Source organism: Chlorocebus sabaeus, chromosome X (assembly GCF_047675955.1).
Source record: "Chlorocebus sabaeus isolate Y175 chromosome X, mChlSab1.0.hap1, whole genome shotgun sequence".
In the NCBI taxonomy this organism is placed as follows: domain Eukaryota; kingdom Metazoa; phylum Chordata; class Mammalia; order Primates; family Cercopithecidae; genus Chlorocebus; species Chlorocebus sabaeus.
The window spans coordinates 31,660,871-31,677,512 of record NC_132933.1 but is presented as its reverse complement, the minus strand read 5'-3'; positions in this window follow the sequence as shown (position 1 = coordinate 31,677,512).

Here is a 16,642-nt window from a genome sequence, read left to right as displayed (position 1 = left end):
TAATAAAGCAGTTTAGAATTGTGTCTCTATGATAAAATCTAAGGAACCCCAAAATATCTAGTCATTTTAGTAAATTGCATATATAACTCAATAATGCTGAATATATGGAATGGCACACAAAAAAATTAAAGCAAATAACAAAAATTTACTGAAAAATTAACTCGTATTTCAGCACCAAACATGATGCAGATTATCTCCATATGGAATTATAAATATAAATAAAAGTCTTGGAAAGTTTAGTATTCTTTACATGCTATAATGGAAAAGGAAACAAGGCTCAGAAACTCAAATAGAAATTTATCATTTTGTGAGTTATGTGGAAAAGCCTCTCTTTTCAATAAATGGTGCTTGGATAACTGGCTAGGCATATGCAGGACTGCTTCTTTACATCATATACAAAAATCAATGTAAGATCAATTAATGATTTAAATGTAAAACTTAAAACTGTAAAAAACCCTGAAAGGTAACCTAGGAAATAGGTTATCTGGACATAGGACCTGGCAAAGATTTCATGATAAAGATGCCAAAAGCAATTGCAACAAAAACAAATTTGACAAATGGGACTTAATTAAACTAAAGAGCTTCTGTACAACAAAAGAAACTATCAACAGAATAAACAGACAGCCTACAGAATGGGAGAAAATATTTGCATTTATGCATCCAGCAAAGGGAAATAATAGGTCTATAAGAAACTTAAATTTATAAGATAAAAAACAAACAACCCTATTAAAAAGTAGGCAAAGGGCATGAACAGACACTTTTCAAAGAAGACATACATATAGCCCACAAACATGAAAAAATGCTCAACATCACTAATCATTAGAGAAATGCAAATCAAAACCACATGAGATACCATCTCATACCAGTCAGAATGGCTATTATGTAAAAGTTAAAAAATAACAGATGCTGGCGAGGTTGTGGAGAGAAAAGAAAGCTTATACACTACCAGTGGGAATGTAAATTAGTTCACTTATTGTGAAAAGCAATGTGAAAATTCCTCAAAGAACTTAAAACAGAATTACAGCCAGGAATAGTAGCTCATACCTGTAATCCCAACACTTTGGAAGGCCGAGACGGGTGGATTGATTAGGTCCAGGAGTCCTAGACCAGTCTGGGCAACATGGTAAAACTCTGACTCTACAAGAAATACAAAAATTGGCCTGGTGTGGTGGCGCATGTTTGTAGTCCCAGCTCTTTTGGAGGTTAAGGTTGGAGGATTGCTTGAGCCTGGGAGGCAGAGGTTGTAGTGAGCCAAGATCACACCAATGCACTACAGCCTGGGTGACAGAGTGAGACCCTGTCTCTAAAACAAACAAACAAAAAAACCCCAGAATTACCATTCAATCCAGCAATGCCATTATTGTGTATATACCCAAAGGAATATAAATTTTATGTAATTAAATATTCTACCACAAAGACATATGCACATGTATGCTTATTGCAGCAGTATTTGCAATAGCAAATACATGGAGTCAACCTAAATGTTCATCAATGGTAGACCAGATAAAGCAAATGTGGTACATATACACCATGGAATATGATACAGCCATAAAAAAATAATGAGATTATGTCCTTTGAAGTAACAGGGATGGAGCTGGAGGTCATTGTCCTAATGCATAATGCAGAAACAGAAAACCAAATACCATGTGTTCTCACTTGTAAGTGGGAGCTAAACAATGAGAACACATGAACACAAAGAGCAGAACAGCAGCCGCTGGGGCCTACTTGAGGGTGGAGATTGGGAGAAGGGAGAAGATCAGAAAACTATCAGCTGGTATGTTTACTACCTGGGTGACAAAGTAATCTATACACCAAATCTATGACACAGTTTACCCATATAACAAACCTTCACATATACCTTTGACCTGAAAATAAGTTAAAATAGAAATTTATAATTTTGAGGGAAGAATCTACAATATATTAAGTTTGCTTCTTTGACATTTTTCCTTTTATGCAATTAAATATTTTTATCAGGACATTTGTAGCTGTGATTACAAAAAATAGCATAAATAGAAAAAAATAACAAGGACATTTTAACATCTTAATATAAAACTATGAAATGTCAAGGGACATGAGCACCTAAGCCAAAGAAAAGTTAGACCTCTTTAAATATCTTGAGAGAAAATGTCCAACTTAATGAATATTATGCTGCTATTAAATATTGATGAAAGATGAAATGGAATGTTTTATGTGACTTAACCTTACCCATGTCTGTCCATTACAGTGGACATTTGTTTTGATTGTTCTTTTTGATTGCTAGGGTTGAATCAATTTACTAGTAGGGTTACAATTAGTCTGTATTTTCTTTTCTAGTGTAAATGAAGTCAGTGTGATGATAAAATTTGTAAACATGAGTGGTGGATTTTGCATTGGTAAAGAGCATGGTACCTGCACAAGCAACTAAAAATAAAAATACAGAAATGGAAGAAAACTGTATCACTGTTTATTCTTTTATTCTTTCTTGTTCTCATGACCACCAAATCTTTTTATAAATAATTCAGTATTTATCTAGCAGTATTGTAACCACTTAATACTGACCTTTTTCTTTTTTTTTTTTTTTTTTTTGAAACGGAGTCTCGCTCTGCCGCCCAGGCTGGAGTGCGGTGGCGCGATCACGGCTCACTGCAAGCTCCGCCTCCCGGATTCACGCCATTCTCCTGCCTCAGCCTCCCGAGGAGCTGGGACTACAGGCGCCCGCCACTACGCCCGGCTAATTTTTTTGTACTTTTAGTAGAAACGGGGTTTCACTGTGTTAGCCAGGATGGTCTCGATCTCCTGACCTCGTGATCCGCTCGCCTCGGCCTCCCAAAGTGCTGGGATTACAGGCGTGAGCCACCGCGCCCGGCCTAATACTGACTTAATGCTAAACATATGGGCCAGTGAAAGAATAATGTGAAATTTTCCTTAGACTAGCTCCAGAAAATTAACTCAGCCTCCATTCAGGATGCCCTTACTTAGAATAGCAGAAATTGTCATGTAAATTTGACCATTATACATGCCTATATTCCTCAAAATACCTGTCTCACAGGCCTTCTATGGCATTACTCTTCTCTCTTCCTTTGTCTTAATTTTTTCCATCTAGATAATTATTTATTCAGGAATCCATTGTATTTTGTTCCCTCAGAAGGTAAGAAAAAATGCTTCAAAAATTAGAACAGAAGGAAGAAGTAAAAAACGAACGGAGATTGAAAATATTCAAGCCAGAGGAAATGAAAACATAATCCTAGAGTCATACAGTAAAAGAACTAGTAGGAATCCTGTAGTTTAATCCAAATCTTTTAGTTTAAAGATAAGGTGGGCATAGTAGGAGGAGCCATATGACTTGTAAGTCTCACACATCTAATTTCTAAAAATCTGATACAATAACTCAGGTCTGCTTGACGTTTTAGCATTTGCTTCACCTCCTTCATTGTTTTATCAAGAACTTTCCGAGTAGCGTTTATAGAGGCAGCCCCACTGCATAACAGAGCAACAGCTGCAGGAATCTAACACAAAAACGCACTGCAGTAACCGAGCCCAGAAGGATTCCTTTCTCCAGCAAAATTCCTTGACAGGCTACAGAATTAGTTGGTAGGAATGTATTATCAATTGACATTAGTGAATAAAGTAATTCCCACCAATAGATTCCCCCCTTTTTTGTTTCTTTTAGCATATTCACTCATTATCTTTTCATACCCATAAAGGAGCAATAACAGTAATATCTGCCTTAATAATGTCTTTTTTGCACCTGAACTGTCAAGATCATCACAAATAGTTTTCTATTAATCCCAGAAAAGATTTAGTAAAAATAGACAGCAAAGATTGCAAATGAAAGTTTCAATGACATGAAGATTTTATGCTTTCTTTTTATTAAACAACATTGTTATGGTTGTTATAGTATAAATGACAATATCCATGTACTTAAAACTGTCAGATGCAGAAGAAAAAAATCTTACATATGTTTTAAAGCAACAATAATAAAAGTCTCAATTTTTTTTCTGTATGATTTGTCATTAACATTTTTTCTTTCTAATTTATTTATTTAGAATTATAAACAAAACCTTACATTGTTAACTAGTTTTTAGCTCTAAACTTCAGCTTGATTTTACCCATTGCCTAGTGTCATTTGCCAGGTCAAAAAAGCTGGCCATTTTTAAAATGAGTTTGCATGATCCTTAGAGTTTTAATAACCATTAACAACATCAGCCCCTGAAGTTTCTATGGAGATGATGCTTATTTGTAGATCTAAGATTTGCAGCGTAAATTCTCACATCCGGAACAACCAAAGCTCATATTATGAAGATTGTCTGATAATAACATATTTTATAACCTTTATCTGATATCTGAAAATGTTCAAGGTAGTTTTAGTGGGATAGCCAATATTTTAGGAACTAAGCATTCATTATTAAAACAAGGTTTCTGAGAAGCCATGTTGTTTAGAGAAAAAAAGAAAAAGAATATGGGTAACTAAAGGCAAGGCAAGAAAATGTTTGATAAACAGCTGAATTTTTTAGATACACATTGTTGGAACTGTTTTTTTACTTGAAACATGTTGGCAATATATCTATCTCACAAGAAATTTACAAAACAGCAGATGCATTAAAAGTTATTATATAAAAAAAAAGTCTATCCTTGAAAACTAAGTAATTTCAGGAAAAACAAGTAGGCATAAGACTATGGGTTGAGACCAGGCGAGTTGGTTCATGACTGTAATCCTAGCACTTTGGGAGGCCGAGGAGGGCAAATTACCCAAGGTCAGGACTTTGAGACCAGCCTGGCCAACACGATGAAACTCTGTCTCTACTAAAAATACAAAAATTATTTGGGTGTGGTGGCATGCGCCTGTAATTCCAGCTACTAAGGGGGCTGAGGCAGGAGAATTGCTTGAACTTGGGAGGTGGAGGTTGCAGTGAACTGAGATCATGCCACTGCACTCCAGCCTGGGCAACAGAGCAAGAGTCTGTCTCAAAAAAAAAAAAAAAAAAAAAAAAAAATTAAAAAAATTTTAAAAAGACAAAAAGACACTATGAGTTGAAACTTAGTTAACACATGTCTCAAGAACTGGCACTTGCTGAAAACCCACATTGTCTATTTTCAAAATATTCCTAAACTTTGAGATATATGTTGTTGGTAAAGACTATGAACTACTTCACCACTTCTTTTGGAACCACTGTATATAAAAAGTGAATAAGTAAATCTGGGTTGAAAAAAACATTACTCAGACCTAATATTATAAGCAAGATCTTGATTTTATATATAGTCATTCTCTGCCCTAAAGAACTGGATGGATTCTGCTCTAATTTAAAGTATAATTCACTGTCACTCAAATGCTACTTTACCACAATGTTCAACACAGAAAAATAAACAAGACAATAAACTCATCAAAAGGATAGTAAATTTTACAGAGTGGATTTTGAAACATAAGGAAACTGGTTTTCATTTGAATGTGGGTTTCTTTATACTGCTTAGCTTGAGCCTGAGGTTAATTGTTAATCCCATTACTGTTAGCTCTCTTTCATAATGTCTTGGATACTCTGGTTCATTTTGAATGGATCTAAATTATATCCATAGTTGCACTAACTCTTTGTGGTAATTTGTAGATAGAAGCGTCTATTTGCAAGAGCCAGGTGGTTGCAGATGGGTCACAAAGTATAACTTTTCAATTCATAGTGAAAAACATAGAGACACAAATTAAATGATAAGCTCTTGTATGGGAGAAAACATTCACAAACAACAACTAGAAGGATCAGCATTTTTTAATGGGTTCCTTTTCTTTGGCTCCATGGAGAGAGAGTATCTCAGTAAGATATTACCAGCGTTAAAATCATTACCCAGTATATGGGCAGATGGCCGGCTGATAATTGTTTATAGGGACAGATGGCAGTTCCTTGTACCCTCTTTTTAGTTTCTGTGTTTTTAAAGCTCAGCAGTTGCAATGTGAAGCCTTCATAGGACCGTAAAATACAAACCACTTTAAATAACTCTGAACCAGGGTTTTGACTGATGTGCTTAAAAGAAACAGTCACAGTTTGAAACTCCATCTGCAAAGAGATACTAGGTGTATGACCCTGCAGGTTATAATTTATAGAAATAGCAGGCTAATTTGGGCTATGTCTACACATAGACATACAAACTGGCATCAATAAAATAAAGAATTGAATCCAGTCAAGTATTTTACCCTCTACCAGGAAGGCAAATTTTTAGTATATACTTAATAATCAAACACCAGCACGTGTTGAGCATTTGGCTAGGGTTCATGAGAGGTACAAGAGAAGTTCCATATCTTGTGCTGACTTTAGAAGATAATCTATATGAGGAGTGAAAGGATAAATAGAGAGAGATCATTGCAATACAAGGCAGAAGGTGTTAAATGCCAAGTGACAGAGACAATAGAGCTAGAGAAGATCAAACAGAGAGTGATCACAGTGGATATGAGCATTTACTGAATATGGGTAGCCACAGGCTGGGCAACAAAAAGGTCAGTGAAAGTTTTGCTGGTGGAGAAAATATCATAAGCAAAGACACAGAGAAGGAGGTTCAAACCAAGCCTGAAAAATGTGTTCTTGTTTATCGCACACTATTTGTATTTATTTCTCCTATTTTAGTCTCCTTTTATGATATGGTAAGAGATGGTAAACAATATACCTTTTTAAATTAATGTAACATAATAATTTAAAAGATTAATAGCTGAGCCAGAATATGTGGGAACTTGAATTCTAGATTCCTGATTTCAGACATTGTCCCTAAAATAATTGGGAGGGCTACTAAACGTTTTTAAGCAAATATTAAGTTTGAAAATGCTATTTTTGGAAGATATATCTGGTAGATACGTGGAATAGATTGGGGAGGGAGAGCCTGGATGGAGCTCATTTAGGAAATTGTCGCTATATTTAAGACTAAGTATCTAAAATAAGGTAGAACCCATGAGGAAGAGAAGACGTTAGCCATTGTAAAAGAAGGCTCAATATAATGTGTGACTGCATGTGAACAGCCAACAATAAAGGAAGAGTCAGAGCACATGTTTATGGCTTAAATGATTAGAAAAATGATTTTGCTTTCTGGCAATAGAAGTTAGAAAGGCTAGGAAGGAGGGGGGGATCATACATTTGGATTATTGTTTGTAATGCTATTGAGACATCAAAGTGGAAATGTGTAGAAGTCAGGTGATGATTTGGAGAAAAGACAGATTTTGAGGTAAAGATTATGGAGTCAGTTAATAAGAGCATTGGTGAAATGATAAAGGTGGATGAGATCTAAGGGAGAAATGAATTAAGGAAATAGCAGTGTAATAAAGACTAAAGCTTGTGAGCAATACCAACTTTTAAAAACTAGCTGTTAGTTTTGTTTTCAGAACTAAATGTAGCTCTCTTTTTCTCTCCTTAAATACATGTATTTGTGACTGTGTTTGTGTACTCATGTATGTTTGTGTTGTCTGCAAGTCAAACTTATATTAGTGCATTCTTAGTGAATGCAGAATATTGATTTCTTCTTTCTTATTTTATTTTCCTTTTGGAAATAATGGCATAAAGTTTGCTGGCAGTACAATCCCTTAGCTGAACATTGCATTAAAATGAGGCCATTGAAAATAAATAACAAAAGATCACTGCAAATAAAAAACATGGGTGTTTGCTTGTATCAGCAGAAAAAAAAAATGTAGTTTTGATTCAACTGAAATTTTTTCTGCAATTTAAATAACACAAACACATTAGTAGCAATGTTATAATAATAAGTTTATTTTTGATGAGTGGTTCTTATCTGAGACTGAAACAATAAATTCTACAGCAATTTTGCTGTTTTAAAAAAATTTTTGCATTAATCACATGTGGTGATTTTCTTTTTTCTTTTTTCTTTTTCTTTTTTCTTTATTTCTTCTAAAAAAAGAACCAGGATACCCGTGTAGAACATTCAGGTTTGTTACATAGGTATGTATATGTGTGCCATGGTGGTTTGCTAAACCTATTGACCCATCCTCTAAGTTCCTTCCCCTCACGCCTACCACCCAACAGGCCCTAGTGTGTGATGTTCCACTCTCTGTGTCCATGTGTTCTCATTGTTCAATTCCCACTTTTGAGTGAGAACATGTGGTGTTTGGTCTTTTGTTCCTGTGTTAGTTTGCTGAGGATGATGGCTTCCAGCTTCATCCATGTCTCTGCAAAGGACATGATCTCATCCCTTTTTATGGCTGCATAGTATTCCATGGTGTATATACACCACATATTCTTTATTCAGTCTATCATTGATGGGCATTTTGGTTGATTCCATGTCTTTGCTCTTGTAGACAGTGCTGCAATAAATATACGTATGTGTGTGTCCTTGTAGTAGAATGATTTATATGCCTTTGAGTATACACCCAGTAATGGGATTGTTGGGTCAAATGGTGTTTCTGTTTCTAGATCCTTGAGGACTCATCATACTGTCTTCCACAATGGGTGGAACTAATTTACATTCCTACCTATAGCATAAAAGCGGTCATATTTCACCACAGCCTCACCAGCATCTGTTGTTTCCTGACTTTTTAATAATCGCCATTCTGACTGGCATAAGATGATATCACGTTGTGGTTTTGATTTGCATTTATCTGATGATCTGTGATGTTGAGCTTTTTTTCATATGTTAATTGGACACATAAATGTCTTCTTTTGAGAAGTGTCTGCTCATATCCTTTGCTCACTTTTTGATGGGGTTGGTGTTTTTTTCTTGTAAATACGTTTAAGTTCCTTGTAGATTCTGGATATTACAACTTAGTCAGATGGGTAGATTGCAAAAATTTTCTACCATTCTGTAGGTTGCCTGTTCCCTCTGATGACAGTTTCTTTTGCCGTGCAGAAGCTCTTTTGCTTAATTAGATTCCATTTGTCAATTTTGGCTTTTGTTGCATTTGCTTTTGCTGTTTTTGTCATGAAGTCTTTGCTCATGCCTATGTCCTGAATAGTATTGCCTAGGTTTTCTTCTGGGTTTTTATTGTTTTGAGTTTTACATTTAAGTATTTAATCCACCTTGAGTTATTTTTTTATGAGGTGTAAGGAAGAGGTCCAATTTCAGTTTTCTCTATATGGCTGGCTAGCCAGTTTTCTCAACACCATTTATTAAATAGGGAATCTTTTCCCCATTGCTTGTGTGTGTCAGGTTTGTCAAAGATCAGATGGTTGTAGATGTATGGTGTTATTTCTGAGGACTCTGTTCTGTTCCATTGGTCTATATATCTGTTTTGGGACCAGCACCACGCTGTTTTGGTTACTGTAGCCTTGTAGTATAGTTTGTAGTCAGGTAGCATGACATCTCCAACTTTGTTCTTTTTGCTTAGAAATGTCTTGGCTATTCAACATAGTGTTGGAAGTTCTGGCTAGGGCAATCAGGCAAGAGAAAGAAATCAAGGGGATTCAGTTAGGAAAAGAAGAAGTCAAATTGTCCCTGTTTGCAGATGACATGATTGTATATTTAGAAAACCCCATTGTCTCAGCCCAAAATCTCCTTAAGCTGATAAGCAACTTCAGCAAAGTCTCAGCATACAAAATTAATGTGCAAAAATCACAAGCATTCTTATACACCAGTAACAGACAAACAGAGAGCCAAATCATGAATGAACTTCCATTCACAATTGCTTCAAAGAGAATAAAATACCTAGGAATCCAACTTACAAGGGATGTAAAGGACCTCTTCAAGGAGAACTACAAACCACTGCTCCGTGAAATAAAAGAGGACATAAAAAAATGGAAGAACATACCATGCTCATGGATAGGAAGAATCAATATCGTGAAAATGGCCATACTGCCGAAGGTAATTTATAGATTCAATGCCATCCCCATCAAGCTACCAATGAGTTTCTTCACAGAATTGGAAAAAACTGCTTTAAAGTTCATATGGAACCAAAAAAGAGCCCGCATCTCCAAGACAATCCTAAGTCAAAAGAACAAAGCTGGAGGCATCACGCTACCTGACTTCAAACTATACTACAAGGCTACAGTAACCAAAACAGCATGGTACTGGTACCAAAACAGAGATATAGACCAATGGAACAGAACAGAGTCCTCAGAAATAATACCACACATCTACAGCCATCTCATCTTTGACAAACCTGAGAGAAACAAGAAATGGGGAAAGGATTCCCTATTTTATAAATGGTGCTGGGAAAATTGGCTAGCCATAAGTAGAAAGCTGAAACTGGATCCTTTGCTTACTCCTTATACGAAAATTAATTCAAGATGGATTAGAGACTTAAATGTTAGACCTAATACCATAAAAACCCTAGAGGAAAACCTAGGTAGTACCATTCAGGACATAGGCATGGGCAAAGACTTCATGTCTAAAACACCAAAAGCAACGGCAGCAAAAGCCAAAATTGACAAATGGGATCTCATTAAACTAAAGAGCTTCTGCACAGCAAAAGAAACTACCATCAGAGTGAACAGGCAACCTACAGAATGGGAGAAAATTTTTGTAATGTACTCATCTGACAAAGGGTTAATATCCAGAACCTACAAAGAACTCAAACAAATTTACAAGAAAAAAACAAACAACCCCATCAAAAAGTGGGCAAAGGATATGAACAGACATTTCTCAAAAGAAGACATTCATACAGCCAACAGACACATGAAAAAATGCTCATCATCACTGGCCATCAGAGAAATGCAAATCAAAACCACAATGAGATACCATCTCACACCAGTTAGAATGGCGATCATTCAAAAGTCAGGAAACAACAGGTGCTGGAGAGGATGTGGAGAAATAGGAACACTTTTACACTGTTGGTGGGATTGTAAACTAGTTCAACCATTATGGAAAACAGTATGGCGATTCCTCAAGGATCTAGAACTAGATGTACCATATGACCCAGCCATCCCACTACTGGGGATATACCCAAAGGATTATAAATTATGCTGCTATAAAGACACATGCACATGTATGTTTATTGCGGTGCTATTCACAATAGCAAAGACTTGGAATCAACCCAAATGTCCATCAGTGACAGACTGGATTAAGAAAATGTGGCACATATACACCATGGAATACTATGCAGCCATCAAGAAGGATGAGTTTGTGTCCTTTGTAGGGACATGGATGCAGCTGGAAACCATCATTCTTAGCAAACTATCACAAGAACAGAAAACCAAACACCGCATGTTCTCACTCATAGGTGGGAACTGAACAATGAGATCACTTGGACTCGGGAAGGGGAACATCACACACCGGGGCCTATCATGGGGAGGGGGGAGGGGGGAGGGATTGCATTGGGAGTTATGCCTGATGTAAATGACGAGTTGATGGGTGCTGACGAGTTGATGGGTGCAGCACAGCAACATGGCACAAGTATACATATGTAACAAACCTGCACGTTATGCACATGTACCCTAGAACCTAAAGTGTAATTAAAAAAAAAAAAAAAGAAATGTCTTGGCTATACAGGGTCTTCATTTATTCCATATGAAATTTAAAATAGATTTTTTTTCTAATTCCTTGAGGAATGTCAATGGTAGTTGGAAGGGAATAGTATTGAATCTACAAATTACTTTGGGCAGTATGGCCATTTTCACAATATTGATTCTTCCTATCCATGAGGATGGGATGTTTTTCCATTTGTTTGGGTCCTCTCTTATTTCCTTGAGCAGTGGTTTGTAGTTCTTCTTGAAGAGGTCCTTCACATCCCTTGTTATCTGTATTCCTAGGTATTTTATTCTCTTTTTAGCAATTTTAAATGGAAGTTCATTTATGATTTGGCTCTCTGCTTGTCTATTGTTGATGTAAAGGAATGCTTGTTATTTTTGCACATTCATTTTGTATCCTGAGACTTTGCTGAAGTTGCTTATCAGTTTAAGGAGTTTTGGGGCTGAGATGATGGGGTTTTCTAAATATAAAATCATGTCATCTGCAAAGAGAGACAACTTGACCCTCTCTCTTCCTATTTGAATACCTTTATTTCTTTCTCTTGTCTGATTTCCCTGGCTAGAACTTCTGAAACTATGTTGAACAGGAGTGGTGAGAGAGGGCATCCTTGTTGCATGCCAATTTCAAAGGAAATGCTTCCAGCTTTTGCCTATTCAATATGATATTGGCTGTGGGTTTGCCATAAATAGTTCTTATTATTTTGAGATATGTTCCATCAGTACCTAGTTTATTGAGAGTCTTTAACATGAAGGGATGTTGAATTTTATCAAAGGCCTTTTCTGTATCTATTGAAATAATCATGTGGTTTTTGTCTTTGGTTCTGTTTATGCAATGTATTACATTTATTGATTTGCATATGTTGAACCAGCCTTACATCCCAGGGATGAAGCCAACTTATTCATTGTGGACAAGTTTTTTGATGTGCTGCTGGATTCAGTATGCCAGTATTTTATTGAGGATTTTTGCATCGATGTTCATCAGGGATATTGGCCTGAAATTTTCTTTTTTTGTTGTATCTCTTCCCATTTTTGGTATCAGGATGATGCTGTCTTCATAAAATGAGTTAGGGAGGAGTCCCTCCTTTACAGTTGTTTGGAATAGTTTCTGAAGGAATGGTACCAGCTCCTCTTTGTATTTCTCGTAGAATTCAACTGTGAATCCATCTGGCCCTGGACTTTGTTTCTTGTTGTTGGTAGCCTATTGATTACTGCCTGAATTTCAGAGCTGGTTATTGGTCTATTCAGGGATTCAACTTCTTCCTGGTTTAGCCTTGGTAGGGTGTATGCATCCAGGAATGTATCCATTTCTTCTAGATTTTCTAGTTTATTTGTGTAGAGGTGTTTATAGTATTCTCTGACGGTAGTTTGTATTTCAGTGGGGTCAGTGGTGATATTCCCTTTATCAATTTTTTTTTTTTTTTTTTTTTTTTGAGACAGAGTCTTGCTCTGTCACCCAGGCTGGAGTGCAGTGGCATGATCTCGGCTCACTGACAAGCATCTCCCAGGTTCGAGCGATTCTCCTGCCTCAGCCTCCCGAGTAGCTGGGACTAGAGGTGCGTGCCACCATGCCCGGCTAATTTTTTGTATTTTCAGTAGAGACAGGGTTTCACCGTGTTAGCCAGGATGGTCTCGATCTCCTGACCTCCTGATCCACCCGCCTCAGCCTCCCAAAATGCTGGGATTACAGGCATGAGTCACTGCACTTGGCCCCCTTTATCATTTTTTATTGTGTCTATTTGGTTGTTCTCTCTATTTCTTTTTGATTAGTCTAGCTAGCGGTTTATCTATTTTGCAAATTTTTTCAAAAAAAAAAAAAAAAAAAGCACAGCTCCTGGATTCGTTGAGTTTTTGGAGGGTTTTTCGTGTCTCTATCTCCTCTATTTCTTCTCTGATCTTAGTTATTTCTCGTCTTCTGTCAACTTTTGGATTAGTTTGCTCTTGCATCTCTAGTTCTTTTAATTGTGATATTAGAGTGTTGATTTGAGACCTTTCTTGCTTTCTGATGTGGGCATTCAGTGTTGTAATTTTCCCTGTTAATAATGCTTTAGCTGTCTCCCAGAGATTCTATTACGTTGTCTCTTTTTTCTCATTGGTTTCAAGGAACTTTTTGATTTCTGCCTTAATTTTTTTGTTTTCCCAGACATCATTCAGGGCAGGTTGTTCAATTTCCATGTAGTTGTGTGGTTTTGAGTGAGTTTCTTAATCCTGAGTTCTGACTTCGTTGCACTGTGGTCGGAGAGACTGTTACAATTTCAGTTCTATTGAATTTGCTGAGGAGTGTTTTACTTCCATTTATGTTGTTGATTTTAGAATAAGTGTCATGTGGCACTGAGAAGAATGTATATTCTATTGATTTGGGGTAGAGAGTTCTGTATATGTCTACCAGGTCCACTTGATCCAGAGCTGAGTTCAAGTCCTGAATATCCTTGTTAATTTTCTGTCTCATTGATAGGTCTAACACTGACGGTGGGGTGTTAAAGTCTCCTACTATTATTGTGTGGGAATTTAAGTCTTTTTGTAGATCTCTAAGAACTTGTTTTAGGAATCCGAGTGCTCCTGTATTGGGTGCATATATATTCAGAATAATTAGTTTTTTTGTTGAATTGTTTCCTTACCATTATGTAATGACCTTTGTATTTTTTTTAAATCTTATTTGGATTAAAGTCTGTTTTGTCAGAGACTAGGATTGCAGTCTCTGAGTGTTTTTTTTTTGTTTGTTTGTTTTTTTTTTTCTTTCCATTTGCTTGGTAAATTTTCCTCCCTTTATTTTGAGCCTGTGTGTGCCTTTGCATGTAAGTTGGGTTTCCTGAATACAGCACACCACTGGACCTTGACTCCTTATCCAATTTGCCAGTCTGTGTCTTTTACTTGGGGCATTTAGCCCATTTACATTTAAGGTAAGTATTGTTTTGTGTGAATTTAATCCTGTCATCATGATGCTATTTGGTTATTTTGCACACTAGTTGATGTAGTTGTTTCATAGTGTCATTGGTCCTTATGTTTTTGTGTGTTTTTGCAGTGGCTGGTACCAGTTTTTTTTTTTTTTTTTTCCCATGTTTAGTGCTTCTTTCAGGAGTTCTTGAAGGGCAGGCCTGGTGATAACAAAATCCTTCAGCATTTGCTTGTCTAGAAGGGATTTTATTTCTCCTTCACTTATAAAGCTTAGTTTGGCTGGATATGAAATTCTGGGCTGGAAATACTTTTCTTAAAGAATATTGAATATTGTTCTCCAATCTCTTCTGGCTTGTAGAGTTTCTGCTGAGAGATCTCCTGTTAGTCTAATGGGCTTCCCTTTGTAGGTAACCTGATCTTTTTCTCTGGCTGCCCTTAACAGTTTTTCCTTCATTTTGACCTTGGAGAATCTGATGATTATGTGTCTTGGGGTTGATATTCTTGTGGAGTATCTATGCGGTGTTCTCTGTATTTCCTGAATTTACATGTTGGCCTGTCTTGCTAGGTTGGGGAAGTTTTCCTGGATAGTATCCTGAGGTGTGTTTTCTAGCTTGTTTCCATTCTCCCCGTCTTCTCCTGGTACTCCAATCTATTGTAGGTTCTGTCCCATATTTTTTGAAGGCTTTTTCATTCTTTTTTTTTTTCCATTTTTGTCAGCATGTCTTATTTTAGTAATTTGGTCTTCAAACTCTGATATCTTTTCTTTCACTTGGTCGATTCGGATTTTGATACTTGTGTATGCTCCACGAAGTTCTTGTGGTGTGTTTTTCAGCTCCATTAGTCATTTAGGTTCATCTCTTAACTGGTTATTCTAGTTAGCAGTTCCTCTAACCTTTTGTGAAGGCTCTTAGCTTCTTTGCAGTGGATTAGAACATGCTTTAGCTCATTGTAGTTTTTTATTACCCATCTTGTAAAGCCTACTTCTGTCAATTTGTCCATCTGATCCTCTGTCCAGTTCTGTATCCTTGATGGAGAGATATTGTGAACCTTTGGAGGAGAAGAGGCACGCTGGCCTTTTGGGTTTTCATCATTTTTTCATTGATTCTTTCTTACCTTTGCGAGTTTGTCTAGTTTTGGTCTTTGAGGCTGCTGACCCTTGGATGGGGTTTTTGTGGGGGCCTTTTTGTTGTTGTTTTTGTTGATGTTGTTGCTGTTGCTTTTTGCTTGTTTTTCTTTCAATAGTTAGGTCCCTCTTCTACAGGTCTGCTGCAGTTTGCTGGGGGTTCACTTCAGGCCTTATTCATCTGATTTTCTCCCATGCCTTGAGACGTCACTCAAGGAGGCTGGACAGCAGCAGAGATGGGTGCCTGCTCCTTCTTCTGGGACCTCTGACCTCAAGGGGCACTAACCTGATGCCGGTAGGATCACCCCCATATGTTGTATCTGACAACCACTGTTGAAGGGTCCCACCCAGTTGGATAGCACAGGAATCAGGACCCGTTTAATGAAGCACTTTGTCCCTTGGTGGAGAGGGTGTGTTTTGCTGGGGGGAAACCCAGACATCTGGGCTGCCCGGATTCCTCACAGTTACCAAGAGGAGAGGCTAAGTCTGCTGGTCTTAAGAGACTCTGGCCACCCCTCCCTCTAGGGGCTCAGGCCCAGGGAGAACCAAATTCTGCCCCTGAGCCTCTGGCTGGAGTTATTGGACATCCTGCAGGGAAGCCCTGCCCACTGGGGAAGGATGGGTCAGGGTTAGACCTGAAGAGGCACTTTGGCTGCAGACTGCCACAGCTGGTGTGTTGGGCTGTGGGGACAAGTCTTAGGACAAAGCCTTCCATCCTCCCAGGCTCCAGCAAAGACAAAGTGCAGTCTGGAGCTATAAAAATGGATGCTGCCCTTCCCCTGCCCAGGGAGCTTAGCTTGTTAGGCAGTCGTGAGTCCCAGGGATGGCTGATTATACAAAGTGCTTGATTATACAAAGTGATAGAGAATCACAGCCATACAAGTTAGTTCATTCTATTTTCAGAAAACTGTGCAGGAGAAAGTCCTTAACTATATTAAGCTTAAATCAGTACCTCAACTATGAGTGATGGCTTAACTTTACAGAGAGACAAAAAAGATCAAATTGTTTTTTGACTTTTCAGTTATATTTTTAATTTGGACTAAGTGTTACTTCTCTGCACCCTTTTACCAACCTGTGTTTGATGCTATAATAAAATTTCCCAACAATCAGTTAACATCTGTAGTGAGGAGGTGCATGGATGTAGACTGTGAGCTCTTTGAGTACAAGGAATATACTTTTCATAGTAACCCCTATAAGTAGCAGTTAGCGCAGTGCCTGTTACACAGAAAGTGGTGTGTAAATGTTTGATTAAAGGAGTATGGGAGGA